We start from the raw sequence: 19,606 nt of genomic DNA, 5'->3' as shown, positions 1-19,606 counted from the left end.
GCCTTAGTGACGATAAACTAAAACAATGGCTGCTGAGGGGTCAACCCAGTCCCCACCGGTCCCTCAGAGCCCTCACCCTAGGAAAAGTTGTGAGCAACCGCATGGAGAGGCCCACGTGGCAAGGAAGGGAGGTCTCCGTGGGACAGCCAGCGAGGCCCTGACACCTGCCAAGAGCCCTGTGATGTGGATCCCTCCCCAGGGGCTCCTTGACATGACTGCGGGCTGCCTCCTTTCCCTGGGCTTTAGAAGGATCCCCGGAGACTAGGGTGTTCAAGCATCCTGTAACCCCTGAACCCCACTAAGACATTTGCCATTTAGGTGTTAACTACTGCCCCGGCGACTGCCAACAGCACCCCCACTGACCGAGGACTCCCTGTGTGGGGGGCAGTGTGGGAAGCCCATCTGCCTACTTGCTTTTTGAAATTCCCATTTTCCAGATGTGAAAACTGAGGCTTGGAGAGGTCAGGAATCCCGTGCATGGTCACACAGCGGCTATATGCGCAAGTCAGAGTCCACCTGGCCTCTGAGGTTTTGCTTCCTGACAGACTGGGTTGGGCCTTCTGGAGACTGGGCCCTGAGGACCCCATTTCTTGCTCCAGGAAGCACCCTCAGCCTGCGCCTGGGCTGGAGAAGGGCAGCAGTGCTGTCTTGCCCAGAGGGACATCTGAAGCCGAGAGCGGTCCCGAGAGACCTGGAGGTATGTGGGTTTGTGGCATCCTCCTCTTAGGCTCAGGAGCGGTCTGAGAGGTTAAGAGGGGGCTGAGGGGCCTGTTTGAGCACAGGGTGACCTGGGCCCCTCCCACATCCTCCTAGACCTGAGCTCTGAGGCCCTGGCCACAGGCTTCTGGCTCTGGGTCCTGGGAGGGCCCGGTGGAGAGTGGCCCTGCCTGTGGGACTGAGGGGAGAAGGACCCTTCTGCCAGCCCCGTTCTAGGGAAATCTCATCTGAGCCAGAGGCTCACGGCTGCTGTGACTTCAGCCCCCTGTGTCTGTCCCTGCTTCCTCATAATTTATGTTCACGTCCACATTTACTGATGTTGCAGAGGCCGTGAACCGAGCTAATTGTTTCCAAATATCGAATTGTGAGGTTTCTTGGCTGATTACAGAGCATCAGAGTTGGAAGCAGCAAGGTTCTGTTGTGTCATAATTAATGAAGGACCCAGGGGACACCATCTGCAACAGACGGGACTCAGAAGTCTCCACATGGTGTGCTCACCCAGTGGCCTCGGACGCCCTCTGACCCCAGACTGTGGGAGCGGAGCCTCTCCTGGACACAGCGGGAGGAATTCTTCTCTATGGTCACTTCTTCTACCTCCCCAAGTTCTTGTGGCAATGATGCGGCAGAAAGAAAGGAGCCTAACGGTGGACTTCTAAGCCAGGATGATAAACAGTGACCATGACTACAGTGATCACAGCATCTGCTATGTGCCAGGGACAGTGCTGGGGCTTTCTATAAGAATCATTTAATGAGCACATCCCAGCTGCGAGGAAGGCACCCTTACTCCTCCCACTGTGCAGATGAGAAAACTGAGACCCAGAGAGGTATGGCACACAGCCCAGGGTGAGGCAAAGCTGGGCTTCCAACCCCCCGCGGTCTGGCTCCAGAACTCATGCTGTTAACCATGACTCCCCATAGGCTGCCCAGGAGGTGGTGTGCCAGCTGCATGAGCTCGTATTGCTAGTGGGAGCTCTGGGGCTGGTTTTTCTACACTTCCTGCTTTTTTCCAGTTGTTCCAGTTTCGGTTCCTGTCTAATAATCCCTTCTGAACCTTCTTTATCCAGTTATCCCTGCTTTTGTACCTCCCCAGGGTGGATGGCTATAAGTCGGGGAGAGGGTGGGAAGAAGAGAAGTAGGGCCCATAGAATCATTTTGCAGGTATGACCTCATTTAATCCTTACAAAAATCCTACATGATAGGGATGATGTTGTTGCTATAATAATGAGATGAGGAAACCAAAACTACGGGACATAGGTGACTTGCCCAAGGTCATACAGGACACAAGTGGTGGAGGGAGCCAGGAGTGGTCTAATTCAGAGTCTGCTCTTCATTGTGACATGAAGTGTTGGGACAATACCTTTGTTATCACTCTGCATCTATTTTTACCTGGGCATTTTTCACCAGGATGCACGATATTCTCCATTTGATCAGGTAAATATCTGGCATGTGTGCACTACCTACTATTCCCTTGTCCCTGGCAGACATTACTAGTAGATAACAGCATACTGTGATCCTATATCTGCTAAGCCCGTATCTGTAATCAACACGGTGACCCTGGCAGCCATTTCCAAACCCTCTGGGAAGACATTTGAGATGGAAACAAGGAGTTACTCCTGTCCCAAAGGTCATCTTGAGGACAAGACATTTCGAAGCCCTTGGTCACTAATCTCACGACCTCAGATGACTTCCCAATGACATGGGGGACCCCAAACCCATCTAAGATTGCTGAAAACAAACCCCACCCAAAGCTTGGCTCTCTCCCCTCACATAACTATTTCTGGGAATTGGCCTTTCTGGAGCAAATATCCATTTAGAATCCCTAAATTGCAATTCTTGGCTCTCACTCTTCTAAGACCTACAACACTGATAAGGCAATACGCCCTCATGGGCAGGCCTGATTTTAAGACCGTGAAAACATTTTGCAGAGCAATAAAGCAGTGCGATAGCTGGTGGCCACCAGGACAGCCACCTCCCCCTGGTCCTTCATGGCGTCAGGCATGGTCTGGCTGAAATAGGGCGGGTTGGTGGTATCTGTGGGGACTCAAGGTCCTTATAACCTGCTCGAGGAAGCTTCCCAGTTACCGAGAGGGACATATTTATGGGGACCTCCTAGAGTCTGTTCTGATGTATTTGAGTCGGGTCTTCATACACTTGGGTCCTCTGGTGTCTCTTGGAGGATCCTGGATCCTGACACACCACCACCCTACCTTGTAGGGGGAGAGCCATCACCCGAAGCCATGAGGCCCAAGACGACCTCTCTCATCCAGGGTCCCGAGCCTCTTCCCCAACACTGGGCACAGAGGAGAACACGCCCTCTGCACTTGTTGAAGGAGTACAGGCCTGAATCTTGAGAACCTGAACATAGTCCCTGCACAGTTGGAGAAGATCGTCTCCTGGGCTTGCCCAACTGGCTCCCTCCCACCCTTTTCTGGGAATAGCGCCCCATTTGCCTTTAGGGAACAACTTTCCCCTTCTTCTCACTACCATGAGATTGGTCGAGGAGCAGCTGGCTCCAGCCCGGGCAATCAGAGGCACCATACATCACCTACCTCTGCCCATGGCTCTCCGACCCCCTCCCAGTTACAATGGTTTTAGAGAGCTTATTATCCTGACTTACTCATGGCCAGCCTCCACCGCTGGAATGTAAACTCCAAGAGGGCAAGAACACTGTCCATCTTGTTTACTGGTAACTCTCCAATTCTTAGAACTGTTCTCAGAACATGGGAAGTACTCAACAAAGACTTGTCAAGGGGCACCTCGGTGACTCAGTCAGTTAAGTGTCTGCCTTTGGCTCAGGTCATGATCCCGGGGTTCTGGGATCGAGTTCCGCATCAGGCTCCTTGCTCAGCAGGGAGTCTGCTTCTCCCTCTGCCCGCTGCTTTCCCTGCTTGGGCTCTCTCTCTCTCTCAAATAAATAAATAAAGTCTTTAAAAAAGAGAGAGAGAGAGAGAGACTTGTTCAGTGAGTAAATGGTGATTCAACTCTGGCTGAAGTGAATCGGAAAGAGAGCCTCTTTTTTCCACTAGAGTTACTATACTGGTAGAACAAAAGCCTGCCTTGAGGGCAAGAGCAAGCTTGCCTGAGAATGAAGACAGCACAGAGGAAAGCAGATCTAAGTGAACAGGATCCCACTGTGCCTGAAGCCAGCTTGGAACCACAGAGCAGGTGGCTCTTTTTCTCACTCTACTATGTGTAATTCATTGTGCTGGGCTTTTACTGATAAATGAAACATCCATGGTCCCCATTTTCATAGTTCAGAGGAGGAACTAGGCAGCGTATATGCAAGCAAATGAACAAAAGCTGTATTTATAAGACATTATAAAGACTATGAAGAAATGCCATAGGGTGTGGTGAATAAGAATGATCAGGGAGGGGCGCCTGGGTGGCTCACTGGGTTAAAGCCTCTGCCTTCGGCTCAGGTCATGATCCCAGGGTCCTGGGATCCAGCCCCGCATCGGGCTCTCTGCTCAGTGGGGGGCCTACTTACCTCTCTCTCTTTGCCTACCTCTCTGCCTACTTGTGATTTTGATCTGTCAAATAAATAAATAAATCTTAAAAAAAAAAAAAGAATGATCAGGGAGACTTACTTAGGCTAGGTATTCTGGAACATTTACTCTGACTTGAAACCAAACTTGAAGCCCAAGAAGGAATCCCTTACCCCTCATGCAAGAACGGGTTATTCTTGGCAGAGGAGAGAGCACATGCAAAGGCCCTGAGGCTGGGACAAACTTGGTATGTTTGAGGATTCTAGAAGCCTGATGTGGACAGGGTGAGGGCCCACATGGCTTAGGAGGAGGCCGGACAGTAGACATGAGGTCGTCACTTAGACTAGAACTTGGAGGTCAAGGTGAAGCATTGAGATTTTCTCTGATGTGCACTGAAAAGCTACAGAAGGATCTGGAAGAAGGGAATGACAGTCACTCTGTCTCTAGACAGATCTCCTATGAAATACCTATTCCCAGCCTGGTCCTGAGACACACTTAGTCATTTCCAGGCCCAGGGTCTAAGACTCATTCTTTTACCTGCTTTTCTCTCTGTTTTTTAAGCTCTTCATTACCTCCTAATTGTCCTGATTTCAGTTCTCTCTTGTTCTTGTCAAACACCAATTTAAAAAATGAGTCATCATGAACTTCACGCCACTCCTCATTTATAATTAGGCCCATTTCCCTGCTCTTCCTTTCTCTCTCTCTCTTTCTTTCTGCTTCGAAAAATCAGGGGAAGGAGAAAAAAAAAAGATTCTTTTTTACATCCTTTAAAAAAAACTCTTTTTTTTTTTTTTTTTTTTTTCTACCATCAATGCTATTGGCTGTTTGGTTGTCTCACCAGTCCCTTCCATGGCCTGCCTAAGCTGCCTTGGCTTTCGGTGGTTTAAATCACATATGGGGACCCAGGAAGCCTCCAGAATGTCTGGGAAAGCAATGTACTTGACTGTGCCCTTTGATGGCTCCTGGAGACATCTGTCAGGGATCCTGAGCTCCAGGCCTCTAGATTCAGCTTCCCAAAGTGGCCAGGTAAGGTGTAAGTCAAGCTGGGGTTAGATCCCTGGGGACATGAATCCAGGGCTCACCTCATGAGCAAAGCCAGCCTGACTTTGAGTTACCACCTGGGAGAGAATCCTAGGTCCCTTCAATGTAGCAACTCCAAAGCCCAGCAAGATGGCTGCTTTAAGGGGGTTCATTTCACCTAGTCAGTCAACAAACAAGGATGGTATGTCTAGAGGGTCTCAGGGCTTCACTGGGAGGGAAGGCAGGATAGTCCAGTGGCAAAAGGACAGGCTCTGGATTCACATGGCCCGAGGTTGCTCCTTAGAGGCTGTGGGTTTTGGGGCAAATGTCTTAACCTCTCTGAGCCTCATCTGTAAAATGGTAGGAATATAAACACCTTCCTTAGGGGCTGTTTTGAGAATTGGAACAGATGATACAGAAGGCTTAGGGCAATGAGCAGTAGGAGGATAGTACTTATGCACTTCATAGAGAGGAAGAGGCACAGGGAGCTGTCGATGGAGGGAGTTTTTGGAGTGAGTGAGAAATTAAAAAAGACACTGACCAACTATCAGGAAGGGGCCTATGGCACAAAAAGAACATTCTGTGTGTTTCCATTTTAGCAAGTTCAAGAGGAAGGACCCCATTCCTTCCAGAACAGTAGTTACCTCTCGGGGTAGGTTGTTGATTATGAGAGCTCATGAGGGAGACTGTAAAGTGTGCTAGAAATGTTCTGTATCTTGGGGCACCTGGGTGGCTCAGTGGGTTAAGCGTCTGCCTTCAGCTCAGGTCATTTTCTCTGGGTCCTGGGATCGAGGCCCCTGTCAGGTTCCCAGCTCAGCGCGGAGTCTGCTTCTCCCTCTCCCTCTGCACCTCCCCTGCTTGCTCTCTGTTTCTGTCTCTGTATCTCTCTCAAATGAATAAATTTAAAAAAAGAAAAAGAAAGGTTCTGTATCTTAATCCAGGTGGTGGGTATACAGGTGAATATCTATGTAAAAACCCACCAATCCCGTGCCTTGAAAATTAGTACACCTTACTGGACATGTGTTATACTGCCATTCAAAAGAGAGGGCAAGACATAAATAGAGGGTCTGGGGAAGCCTGCCGTAAGGGCTGGGCTAGGGGAGAAAGAAGGGGTTGAGCACCTTCCATCCCAGCCACGCTAAGGTTCCCTCCCCTTCCCAAAGCCACCCCTCTATGACGCAGCTAGGCTCCGCTGTGGTCCATGGAGCAGCTGCTCTGGCTGTCAAGGGGGAAATGTATTAGAAATGCACATTCCCAGGCTATCCTGGGATCAGGTCTGGATCAGGTCTCAGATTGGCCCACCTTACGCTGAGCCCCTCCCAGAGGAAGCTTTGACTTTGAGACCCCCAGTCACATGAGAGACCCTCCTCTTGTGATTTTCACAGCTGCCTTGTCCTGGCCCCTCCTCGTTCTGTGTCCTCCTATACATGTTTCTCTGTTCATGGCTTCCTCTCTGTCACCTTGCTTTTCTCCCTCCTTAGCCACTCCCCACCCCCACTTCAGCTGTCATGTCCCCACACTGTCCCATCAGGTCACACCTCTGTTCTGAGCTACCAGCAGGTCCCTAGACCCCTGGCTGGCCTGAGTCTCAGTTTCACTGCACCTGAACCAGGGGAATTTTATTCCCTGGGGTGTCAGTTGCCTCACCTTAAAGTGGAAATAGTGATGCCTCCCTCATCAGTCTACTCTGAGAAGTAACAGAGATAAGATATGGATTCCCATCCTGGCTGTGTTGCACACGGGTGGTGTGACCTCCACTCCGTTCTGAATTTCTTCCAATTAAATGCAAGTACTCAGCGGAGCAGTTGGGAGCCCCTCTCAGTGCCTGGAAGGAGAAAATGTTGGCTGGACCTCGGGATTTCTGATTTTGCCGAAGCCTGGGCTGTTGGCTTAGTTGGGGTAAACTTGGAATTCACGTCGAGGTGTCAGGGAAAGGAAACAGCTATTTCTGAGGTAGGGGCCAGCTCCAGACTGCCCCTTATTTAAAAATAGGCTTGATTGATGGATTTGAGAGAGAGAGCAAGTGTGCGCGGGCGTGCAGGTGCACCACTGGGGGGAGGGGTAGAGGGAGAGAGAGAGAGAGAATCTCAAGCAGACTCCCCCTGAGCACGGAGCCCGATGCAGGGCTTGATCCCAGGACCTTGAGATCATGACCTGAACAGAAATCCAGAGCCAGCCACTTAACCCACTGAGCCACCCAGGCATCCCTATACTCATTTAAAAACGAAAGCCCCTCCAAAGCTTCAGGGGATTTAGTATAAACCTTCTTCTTTTTCTCCAAACCTGAAAGTGACTCAGTTCCAGCAGAAAAACGGGCCCTAGGCCATGATTAAACATCTACAGCACACTTAGTTATATGAGCAATTTAGATTTAATAAGAGGGTTCCTGGATTGTTTAATAAAATACAACAAGTGGGTTATCAGGTGAGGTCTGATCTCTATTTAATTAGATGCCAGCTTCCTGTGGCTTCGGGGGACAGCAAAGGGCTTCTGGGCTGGATGATAGCTTTGGCAGCAGGGTCTATGTTCCTCTTCAGGATATCTGTTGAAATTAGCAATGGAATATAAAAACCAAGAGAAAGACTACTGGTGTTGTAAACTAGGGAAGCTTGGTGTTCACATCACCCAGGACTTTAGATAGATTATGCAAAATAGAATATGGATGGGATTAGATTGTGGGGAGGTCTGAACAGATCCATGGGAAGTCCTATGAGGATGAATAAGTCACTGTCAAGTCAGTAAGAGACCTCAGAGCATACCACTATCAGGAATGGGGAGTTACAAGCAGCTCAATTAAGTCCAGCTGGTGCCTATGGGAAGGGTATATTATGGGCTGCCACGTTATGGGGAATCCCAAATGCACACTTCCATCGACAGCTGCCGCTGAGTAAAGCCAGGCAAAGCTGAGCTTCCTGATAAAGTTGCCCATGGTACAAGTCTCCACCCTGGGCCTCCAGGTGGCTGGAATCCAAACCAGAAATGTTCCACTGTAACAACTCCAATTTCCCCCTTCTTGCTTTTCCTGGACCCCAAAGTATCAACAGGATGTGTAATCTTAGAAAAACCCCATTCAGTTCCCTACACTGTATCACCAGAAAAGCACCTGTAGTGAGAATGATTAAACAGGAGAAGCCGTGCACCCAAAAGAATGGGACAGCGTATCCTTATGTAATGGATCTAAAGGAATCAGGGGAAACTGTCAGATTTCTCATTTGTGTTCTTGAGACAACTCCAAGTGGTGCCACATCTAAGAACCTGTAGGAAGCATTCAGGAAAGAGGCATTTCTGAGACTAGGGAGGACTAGGGAGAGGCAAACATGATTGCTGAATTAAAAGCTACAATGGAAACAGGAAAAGAAGATGAAGTATTGCCAAGAACTAAACCAGAGAATAAAGGACAAGCAATAAGTCCATGAAAAGGTTGTCAATATCGGTCATCAGAGAAACACAAATTAAAACCACAATGAGACTCCTCCCCACCCAGAAGAATGGTTGGAACAAAGCAAAAACAACAAACAGCCATTTTTAAATATCCTGGCAATTTCAAGAGTTGTACAGGATGTGGAACAAGTATAAAATGGTCTAACCACATTGGAAAATTGTTTGATAGGTTCTTACAAAGGCGAACATTGAGTGTCCCTACAAATCCAGCAGTTCCACTCCCAAGTGCATTCAGAATGTCCACAAAAAGACCAGCATGAAAGGACAAGTCCCAAATTGGAAACCACCCAAGTTTCCATCTACAGGAGAGCAGAAAAGCGAACAGACACATTAATTCAATGACTACTCAGATGGAAAAAATAAAAGGAGTAAACCAGTGACACACATAACAACATGAATGAATCTCAGACATTGTGTTGAGTGAACTGAGGCAGACGTACGGGTCCGTACCGTATGATTCCATTTACATGAAGTTCAAGAACAGAAAAAATGAGGCTATGGTTCTATCAGAACTCATCATGTGGTAGGCTGAAGAACAAATACAAAGACCACAAGGGGAATAGTCTGTGGTGGTGGAGACATTTTATATCTTGATCAGTTGATGGTTACAAGGTTAAATGATTTGTCAACATTTTATTGAATTGCACACTAAATATTTCTGTGGTTTGCCATATGTTTATGATAACTGAACGTGGTACTTTCACACACGTGCGTATGTGTGCACACACATAGCCCTGGGTGATAAATCAGGGTCCAAGAATTCTGCACCCTTTAAATTGCCTTTATGTGCAAAGGCACCAGAAATACACTCTCACACATGCACAGACTTACAAAGTTTGCCACTTTTGTGTTCTTAAAGAAAAAAAAAAAGTACTCAAATATAAGCTCCAGCTGACCAGTAATAAGTCAAAATAAATAACCCCCAAATGGATGGGATTGTGGTTTTTAAGCGCTGATACTGAGTGATAAAAACCAGGAAATTTAAAAGATAAAATCTATTTTTTGGTCCATGGTTATCGACAATACAAATATAAAACAATTATCTAAAGGGAGATCTAGTCCACGAAACTATTTTATAATAATAATAATAACAATAATAATAATTTGAATCTAAGCTCCACAGAAATGGGGGAAACAGGGGAAGAAATAAGATCTTAAGGAAATAAACAGGCACAGGACAAAGGCAAAGGTATAAGGCAAAAGGCAAAGGTATAAGGAGGATCATCGAGTTCTGGACCAGAGAGAGGAAACAAGAGAACAATGGGGGATGGAAATTAGGAAGTCCATAAAACTATGTCCTCTTCATTATCTGGTATCTTCTTCTTATAGGGTAGGAAACGTCACATGAGTCTCTTCACCTCTGAGCCTTAGATTCCTTGTCTGTAAAGTAGGATCATTTATTCCAATCTAACAGGGTCATTCATCATTTGTTCACTCATTCAACAAATGTTTTTTGAGCACCTACGAAGTGCCAGGCACTGTGCTAGGTCCCAGGGACACAGAGTGGACACACCAGGTTACCTGCACTCACAAAGCTGACATCTGATGTTCTACTGTGTCAGGGTAGTGGTACTCTGAAAGAATTAGGACAGGGTTAGGAACATGGTGGGGACAGGGAATGCTGGGTGGTTACTAAAGGTCTCTTTGATGAGGAATCATTTCATCAGAGACCTGATGTAGGTGAGGAAATGAGACACGTGGATACTTGGGGGGAATAGGTTTCTAGTTAGAGGGAACAGCCAGTGCAAAGGCCCTGAGGCATAGACATACTCATTGTGATGGAGAAATAGCAGTGTGGTTTGAGCTGAGTCAGTGAGAAGGGAGGGTGATAGAAAAAGACCCTAGAGATAATGGGGGGCTTATGGATCATGATGAGGACCCCGGACCTTACTCTGAGTCTTCTGGGAAGTTACTGGAAGGCGTGATGGAGAGTGATGTCACTTGACTCCTATTTTAATAGAATCCCTTTAGGTGGGAGAATAAACATAGGCGCTGTAAGAATATAATCAATGACCAGGGTCTTGGGGAACACATAGGATACACAGCCACGCTCAGTCATGTTTTTTTTAAACCTTACTTCTCTCATACAGAGGAGGAAGCGGGATTCTCTTTGTTGTAAGGGATGGGGAAAAAAAGTGGCCCCTTAAGCGTCCACATGGTCCCTTGCTTTTCTAATTATGTTCCTTCCAGAGGGCTGTGGCTATGCAGCGACTGTTTGCAAGGCCGATGGACATGCCATGCTTTGCTCCCGTGGCTACGGCTTCTGGCAGGCGCCGAGAAGTGTGTGGTACAAGGAGTATGTAATCAATGTGAAATCAGTCCAGAAAGTCCAAATAGTCCCTGTTGCTACACAACGCTTGCGCAGAAAGATGGCACAAGGTGCATTTGATCTGGAGGAGGCTGGAGAGAACAGTGGTTTGCCTCCCCCTCCCCAGGAAGAGCCCTCTGGATCATCTGTCTGCTTCGCATGTTCTGGTGTGCATCCCTCGCACACCCTGTTCAATGTCCTGGACTATTATGGAGCCAGCTGAGTTGAAGGGACATGGTGTAGCCGCTAGAGTGTGAACCTCAGAGTCGGACGGAGCTGGTCTGAATCTTCGTTCTACCACCTCCCAGCTGCGTGACTTGGACAGATCCTCTCCCTGCCCCGGGGCCTCAACTTTATCATCTGCAAAATGGGAATGGTAACCAGGACGCTCACTTGGATAAGTTGTTGCAGCATTAAATGGGACCATCCCACACCTCCCTGGGCCCTCTACCCTGGACCCCAATGCCAATTATAAGGATGCAACAATGAAAGAGACAAGAATAATCCCCACCCTCGACCAGGGGACACTGTCACAAAATCAGCATGCAATAACTAGTAGCAATCAGTTATAATAATGAAATGACAGTATTCCTTCGCTCTCCTCTGCTCCAAATAACCCAAAGACCCATTTTCCTAGCAGGGATAATCATGTTCTTCTTTCAGTGCTGGCGGCCTGAGTTTTCCCAGGCTTCTGGAAGACTTTGCTGGCTGATCTCTGGGGTCCCTTGCAAGAGGCTCACCGTGCTTTCAGCCAGCCTGACACTCTTCTGCAGACCTGGTCCTGTCCGGGAGGACCCAGCTCTTTTGTGCTCTCCCAGAACCTATGGCTTATAAGATGTCTCAGAGGGCCTGGGTGTGTTCACTAAATGAGAGCCTTTGCCAGTGCGTCAATGAGACGAGGTCAGGGCAAGGAATCTCAAAAGTTTGCTTTTAGATCAAATAACAGAGCCAGAAAAGGGGCACTTGGCCGATGCTTAATATTCAAACTTGATAAAAAAAAGGTCCCGAGATTGTTCTGGCAAAACCACTTGGGTTTTCCCTGGGAAAACAGACAGGAGGATTGATGGAGAACCACCGGGGGCTTGTCAAGCTTTGGCTACTGATGAATTACGGGAGCCTCAGCTCAGGGGGAGAGAGGCACGTGCCCAGCGTGAGCAGCCAGGCTTCCTTCTGTTTCAAGGACAGAAAATGAAATGATAGGCCTTTCTTTCTCCACTGTCTTATGTGAGCTCTATGACACCCGATGAGGCAGGCAGGACGGGTATATTTTACCTATAATAGAAACGGAACAAACAAACAAACAAACAAACAAAAAGCTGAGGTCCAGAGAAGCTAAGTGACTTGCTGAAGCTACCTAGCTAAGTACCTGACAACTTCTTAGAGCCAGGTTAAGTGCTGGTGCCACTGGCCACAAAGATGCCACGTCACCACCTGACCCGGGCCAGGAAGGAAAATGCCGTGGTGGCAGATTACAAAAATGACAGCAACCCTGTGTGACTCTTTCTGCTAACCAATTTATTTCCTCACCCCTTGAATCGGGGCCAGTTGTGTCCCCGGCTTTGACCAACAGGATGCAGCAGAAGTGACATTTCCCAGTGCCTCACATAGGCTTTCAAGAGTCCTCTGCAGCTGCTGTCCCACACCAGCACAATTACAAGGGCGGACTCACCTGCTGGGGGCAGAGAGCAGCTGGAGCAGACACCAGCCAGCCTAGCTAAGGCTTTCCAGATCAGCCAGCCCCTGGTTGCTCTGGTTCGCTGATGCCCTGTTGTCAGTGACCACAGGGCATCAGTGAACCCACCGGAAACCAGAAGGGCCACTCACCCGACCCAGCTTACACTGCCAACTTGCAGCATTATGAACTGAAATAGGGACTTAGAACGGTAAGCACTTACATCGTGGGATGGATCGTTACACGGCAAAAGCTGACTGATACATCGTGAGGAGAGACTGCTTCGCAGGGCCATCACTGACCCAACATCTGTCCAGCTTGGAGCATCCGTAGGGAGAAGACCTCACCCCCTCATGGGGACAGAGCCTCAGTAATTGCTGTCTCATGGACAGATCTCTCGGATATGCACCCAGCCTGCCTTCAAGCTGGGACCACAGATGCCTCGTACACAATAAATAAATGTAGTTGAATCCTGTTTCGAGGAAGCATTCTAAAATCTCTTTGTTAGCTGACTCATCGAGTAACAGTGTTTAAGAGCAAGGACCGGCCAGTCTCAACTGTGCTAATCAACACCACTACCTCTCTGAATCTCATCTTTTTTTAACCTGCAAAGTGATAAAGCAATAATCTAATAACGTACACTGCCCGCTACAGGCCGAGCACAGAGTGAATGCTGACATGGGTTACGTGTTAGCATTTCTGGGCCTCTTCTCACTGTGGGCTTTAAACAGCCCCACCTAGCATCTTGACTTCTCTTTTCTGCGTTTGCAGGAGGAGACCGTAACATCCTCACACAATGACAAAATAAAAGAAGTCGAGAAACCCATGGCCCAGGGGCTCTCAACCTCAGCACCATGGACATTTGGGACCAGAGCATTCTTTATGAATGGGGGACGGCTGCCCTGTGCCTTATAGGATATTTGCCAGCATCTCTAGTCTACCCACTGGATGCAAGGATCCTCGCCCCAGCTGTGATGGCCAAAAACATCTCCAGGCATTGCGAAAAGTCTCCAGGGGGACGGTGAGGGGGGAATGACAAAATTGTCCCCAGCTGAAAACCACGGACATCGCCACCCTCGGATGCCCACAAACCAGGGCAGAAATTCCTCCACCGCGGAGGACAGCAGAAGGTGGAGAGAGGTGGCTAAAAATAGCGCTGCCCAGTCAAGGATCATAAATCAGTGCGAAGGGAGCTCTCTCGCCCAGATGATGCCATCTGCTTCCAAGTCGGTGGTGGAGGTGCCTGAGTGAGGCAAAGGCAGAGCAGGGAGGAGGCGTGGAGAGCAAGGAAGGGATGGAACCAGGTTGGGAGGGAGGAGCTTTTGGGAGGCCGACGTGAAGAGAGATGCTGCCTTTGGTTGGGTTCCCCAGAAGCAGACCCTGAGATGAGGATTTGCTTGGCTGTGGTTGATTGGGACACATCTCCATGAAGAATGGTAGGGGAGCGAGGGAAGTAGGAGGAGGGAAGGTGAACACGGGAGGCTGTGCTATCAGTAAAGTCCCCAGAGGCTCGGTCATAGGGAAGTGCTGCAGACAGTGTAGACGAGATCCCAGAGTTGCCCCCGTTAGGGCGTGAGGAGACTGCGCCCCTCGATCACTGGGTAGGGATCACCCCCAGAAGGATGTAAATTTCCAGACCCTCCGGTTCTCTCCCACACAGACTGGGTTCTGGCTGTTGGGAGCGAAGGCACACGGAGAGCTGGTGTGCACAAACACGGGGAAGACATCCTCATGGGGTACGCGCAGCACACCGACCGCATCTGCCACAGACACTCCGAGAAAGAACTAGACTGAAGACATAATGCAGAGAAGCATTTGCCTTTTCTGGAACAAAGTGCCAGGTACTGTGCCCACCGTTTATGGGTATGACCCCATCGCCTCCCCACAGTGACCCATGAGTCGGTGTCATTATTGCTCCTGCTTAAGAGGAAGAGGTAAACTCAGCTTTTTCCTGGCACCAAATTCTGAGCTGTGAGTACTAGATTATGGAAAGGGTAAGGAGAGGCTGAGGCGAGTAAGTGGAACGGGGCGAATCGCCTCGGATGAGGCGGAAGGAGGTGTGGTCCCGGCTTCCTCTTTTCAATTCTCCACCTTCCTTCCCTGGTTTCCCTCTGTCTGGCCCGATTCGCGCTGCCGTGCACCTGACTCAGCTGGAGAGATGCCCAGAGCAGCCTCTCTAGCTATGGGGGCTTGTAGCGGGGGCTGAGAGCTTAGGACCCTCCACGCACCACCCTAGATGCCCTGTTGCTCCCAGGGGTTGCTGACTGAGTATGTGGGGGTGGGAGGAAATAGGGCAGCTCCCAGGGTATGTTGGGACCTTGACATGGAGGGACCCAAGGCAAGGACCCCAGCCCCCAATGCCTCCTGGGGCCAGGCTGGGTGCATGTCAATGAGGAAGTGGGCTGGAGATGGGGTGGGGGGCCCCGAATGAACTGGAGAGACCCTCCCCCATCTACTGGGGCACCCGTGGCTGCCCCTCAGCTCTGGTGAGAGTGGGGATGTTGCAGTGTGCCCCGACTAGCTCCTCTTTCCCAAGAAGCTGGAAAGCTAGAGTTTCACATTAAAAGAATTTTACATCCTTTTAATGCAAAATCTCCTGAATTTTAAATCTGGAGACCCACCCACCCCAAAAGCTAACCCAACAAGATAGAACACTGCAGACTAAACAGAATGTGGTCACCTGAGAGCCGTTCCTGTGTGACAACTGGCTTATTGGGGGGAGGGCAGCAGGAGGGCTGTGGGAATGGTGAGACCATCACACTATGCCTTACTTTATGGGATCCTAAACTTTTTTTTTTTTAAGGTCTCTTTTTCTCTTCTGGTTTTCTTCTGTTCGCTCCTTATTCCTATCACCTCCTTTCACCAAAACCGTACACACGATGAACTTTCCAGCTTGCCTCAAATACACTGTTGCCATTTTGTGCCCCTGTGCCTTTGCTGTGCTGTGTGCGGGGGACGCACTCCCACACCTCTTCCCCTCGCGCTCAGCCTCTCCTCATTCTACGAGAGGCAACGCATTGCTGATTTTTCTAGACTTAGCAAGGCAGAGTCAGGCCAGCTCCAACATCTCTAATACAGGCACTGTGTTGCTCAAGAAATATATCATCCCTACCCTCCTAGAGTTAAGTATATGGAGGAGTATAAGTCAAGGAAACAGCAGATTAAAATAACGGGAGTTACATTCTGTGTTAGCCAGAGATATATGCAAAAACCACAACAGCAATATCTTTAATTAAAGAAAGTCTGGGGGCGCCTGGGTAGCTCAGTGAGTTAAGCCTCTGCCTTCAGCTCAGGTCATGATCCCGGGGTCCTGGGATCGAGCCCTGCATTGGGCTCTCTGCTCAGCAGGGAGCCTGCTTCCCCTTCTCTCCACCTGCCTCTCTGCCTACTTGTGATTTCTCTGTCAAATAAATAAATACAGTTAAAAAAAAAGAAAGAAAGAAAGAAAGAAAGTCTAGCTGACCTGACTTAGAGCATTAAAGACTGAATTCCCGAGTACATCCGGGAGGACATCAGTCTCTGTGTCTGCTAATGCACCTCTCCGTCCTCAACAGTCCTACCACGGACTTTGGCCAGCCTCCTCTGGCCAGTTCCTTGCCATGCCCTCCTCTGGGAGCCCCCTCTGTACCCTTCCTCACATGGCTCACACTTGTTCCTCTTCCAGGTCCCGGGTTAGACACCCTCCTCTTCCAGGAAGGCGCCCAGGCTTTCCCAGGCTGGCTGAGATGCTTCCTTCACGCTCCCATGGTGCACCACTGCAGCTCACAGATGAGGAATGGAAGCAGAAAAATGTTCACCTTTAGACGGAAAGACTGACCTACAGCCTGCCGAGCTCGGATAAGGATCAAATACCTGTGGGGTAGCCACATTCTTTAAGGTCCTCCTGAATTGCTTGTATATCATACCAGAAGTTCATACCAAACTGAATGATAAGCACCAGGGAAGTCTTGGGAAAGGAGTTTCCAAGTAGAAATCTGAAGAAGACACGTACGATCTAGTACTCCCTGCACAGCCCCTGCCCTGGAGCACCAAGCCTGTAACCATCAGCCTCACACAGCAAAAGGGCAGTCCTTTCTGCCCTCTGTGCCTGTCCCCTTGCAACTCAAATAAACTTACTAAGTTGCCCCCTACATGGTGTCAAGAACTCTTTCTGGGGTCCCAGGACCCTACAACACAACTAACTACCTCTCCTAGAAGTCCCCCAGGTCTCCCTAATGACGTGCCCTCAGGCCTTGCTCTGCAGGGGACGGGGCCTCAAACCCAGACACTGACCTTATCTCTGGGTCAAATGGTGGTGGGCGCTCATACAGCCTTGGAGATGCCGTGATAAGGTCCCAAGCGGAGACACTCAACAGACAGCTTTTTTTTTTTTTTTTTAAAGATTGTATTTATTTATTTGACAGATCACAAGTAGGCAGAGAAGCAGGCAGAGAGAGGAGGAAGCAGGCTCCCCGCTGAGCAGAGAGCCCGATGCGGGGCTCTATCCCAGGACCCTGAGATCATGACCCGAGCCGAAGGCAGAGGCTTAACCCACTGAGCCACTCAGGCGCCCCTCAACAGACAGCTTTTAACTTCTTCCCAGCCCCGGGCTATGCCACCTGGGGTTTGTTATGAATTCATATTTAAAATACATCGTGTTGTTTTCCTGTGACCAGCCTACTTCCAGTGCCCTGTTGAGGCTGGGTGTTAAATGTAGTCCCATTAGTTCCTTGCAAGTGTTTAAAATACCAGAAAGAGGAGTGCCTGGGTGGCTCAGTGGGTTAAAGCCTCTGCCTTGGGCTCAGGTCATGATCCCAGGGTCCTGGGATCAAGCCCTGCATGGGGCTCTCTGCTTGCTAGACAGGGAGCTTGCTTCCTCCCCTCTCTCTCTGCCTACTTGTGATCTCTGTCCGTCAAATAAATAAAATCTTAAAAAATAAATAAAAAATAAAATACCGGAAAGGTTTCAACGCCCTGTTTAGAAATGTCCTCATTTTCCTGTATTTGGGGAACCTCGGGAAGTGAGGGTGGTCTGGATCTCTCTCGAATGCTGAGAGAGAGAAGTCCCCCAGGTCTCCCTAATGACGTGCCCTCAGGCCTTGCTCTGCAGGGGACGGGGCCTCAAACCCAGACACTGACCTTATCTCTGCTCTTGGCTCCCACTGTGCTCCCTCTAGGAACACCTTCTCTGCCCAGCCAACACTACCCTGACCCCTCCCATACCCACGCTAGGCGCTTTCCTTAGCCAAATTCAGACCCTGCCCAGGACTGTCAAGTGGGTGGTGGGTACGAAGTCTTGGCAGAAGGCCCCTCCCTAGCAGCAGAAGGGCTGCGCTGCTCCCTGCCCAGGCCTCCTACCTGCTGGGACCCTTCAAGGCTCCTCCTCCTCCTTCTGCTTAGGAGCTGGGCGGGCGGATCCTGTGGGCACCTCTCTCCTTGCTTTCCTGGAGGCCTGGCCTCTTCTTGCTCCTGGAAACCTGGCACTGAGCAGATCTGACCCCTGGCCCTAGGAAGCCCTCCCTCCCAGGGCTCCAGGTCGTGAGAACCAGCCCAGGTGTGTCCCCTGGGGCCCTGTCCCCCGGGCCCAGCTGTCCCCATGATCCTGGAGCTGTACCTGAGGCTCAGGGCCGCAGCTGAGGGTAGGAGGGAAAGGAGGAGCTACGCTTCCCCACACCTACGCAGCACACACCAGCTTGTCGGAACGGGGAGCTTGCTGAACACTCACGGTACTTGTGTGGCTGTCTCCAGGAGAGTTCTAGAAATCTGTATTTTTAGCAGGTGCACCAGAAATTCTCAATTGGGTGAGTCGGGACAAGAGCGAAGGCAGGTTCTAGGAAGGAGCCCCTGGGCTCCTGGGGACTACACCAGGCTGACGGGGACAGACGGAAAAATGTCAGGAGAGGTAGGAGTGCTCGCAGGTGGATGGTCAGTCAGACAGACAGACAGCAGCCTCCTCGTCTTCCCTTGAGTCTCCGTCCAACGTGAGTGTCTGTTTACTTGTAATTGCTGCGCCCCCACGAGACTGTCAGCCGCAGGAAGATAGGTACTGTGTCTGCCGTGTTCACAGCAATGTCCCAGGCCTAGCCCAGTTCCTGGCACATAGCATATGCTCAACTAATATCTGTGGAATAAATGAATGAATGAATGAAAGGGAGGCATGAGAGGACGGACTGGGGGGCAGACAGGCAGGTCGGAAGGCAGGTAGGAGGGGTGGAGAGTTGGGCGGTTGGCTGTATGGATGGATGGATGAATGGACAGATGGACAGATGGGCAGACAGGCAGACGGGCGGAAGGATAGAGAGGTGAGTGGACAGGTGGATGGACAAGCACCAGGGCTCGTGCTCTAGGCGAGCTCCTATCCAGTCCTGTGCCCTATCTCTGCGTCCTACGAAACCCTCCGAACCTTGAAGCGGCTCCCACTTTCTTTGCCAACCCGGCCCAGGCCCCTCCCACCTCCTCAGCAACTTGGCTTCTCCTCATGTCCACTCCAGACAAAGGAAATCTACTCAGAGAGAGAAGGTGCCTCCTGGGTCATGCCAGAGCGTTCCATGCACCAGGCCACAGCAGCTGTCCTGAACAGCTCTTGAAGCATCAGACCCGGGCTCTGATTCAGCAGTGGAGGCCCCAGAGACAAGTTCCCTGCCTTCCAACCTCAAGACGGAAGGGGTGGTGGTGGTGACATACTTTTTAAAAAGCACAAATAATAAAAGAGCCACCCTACGTATTCCTACTACCTTCCATTAACCTTGATTAACATGTTGACATTCTAGCTTTTTTTTCCTAGACATTGGCTTTTTTTTTTTTAATAAATTTTAATTTTCAGGGTGGTTTTAGATTCACAGCAAAATTGAACAGAAAGTACACTGAGTTCCTACATCCTCCTGCTCCCCACCCCTTGTCTCCCCCATAGTCAACATCCTGCACCAGGACACCTGTTATACTCCATGAACCGACATGGACATGTCCTCGCCGTTCTTATCAGAG

The 19,606-nt window shown here is 49.8% G+C and overlaps 1 long non-coding RNA gene across 2 annotated transcripts; it reads left to right on the top strand.

The window, feature by feature from the left end:
* The first annotated feature begins 18,176 nt into the window (after positions 1-18,176).
* LOC309848334 lies at positions 18,177-19,346 on the top strand. 2 transcript variants are annotated; one of them, XR_014302966.1, is made up of 2 exons: positions 18,177-18,423; positions 19,114-19,346. It is a non-coding gene; the product is annotated as an uncharacterized lncRNA (long non-coding RNA). The 2 variants fall into 2 exon arrangements; XR_014302967.1 differs by having other exon boundaries at positions 18,177-18,603.
* The last annotated feature ends 260 nt before the right edge of the window (positions 19,347-19,606 follow it).

The sequence above is a fragment of the Mustela nivalis genome, assembly GCF_964662115.1.
Source record: "Mustela nivalis genome assembly, chromosome: 14".
Taxonomy (NCBI): Eukaryota; Metazoa; Chordata; class Mammalia; order Carnivora; family Mustelidae; genus Mustela; species Mustela nivalis.
Note: the sequence above shows the minus strand (reverse complement) of the source record. Positions and strands in the feature narration are given on the sequence as shown.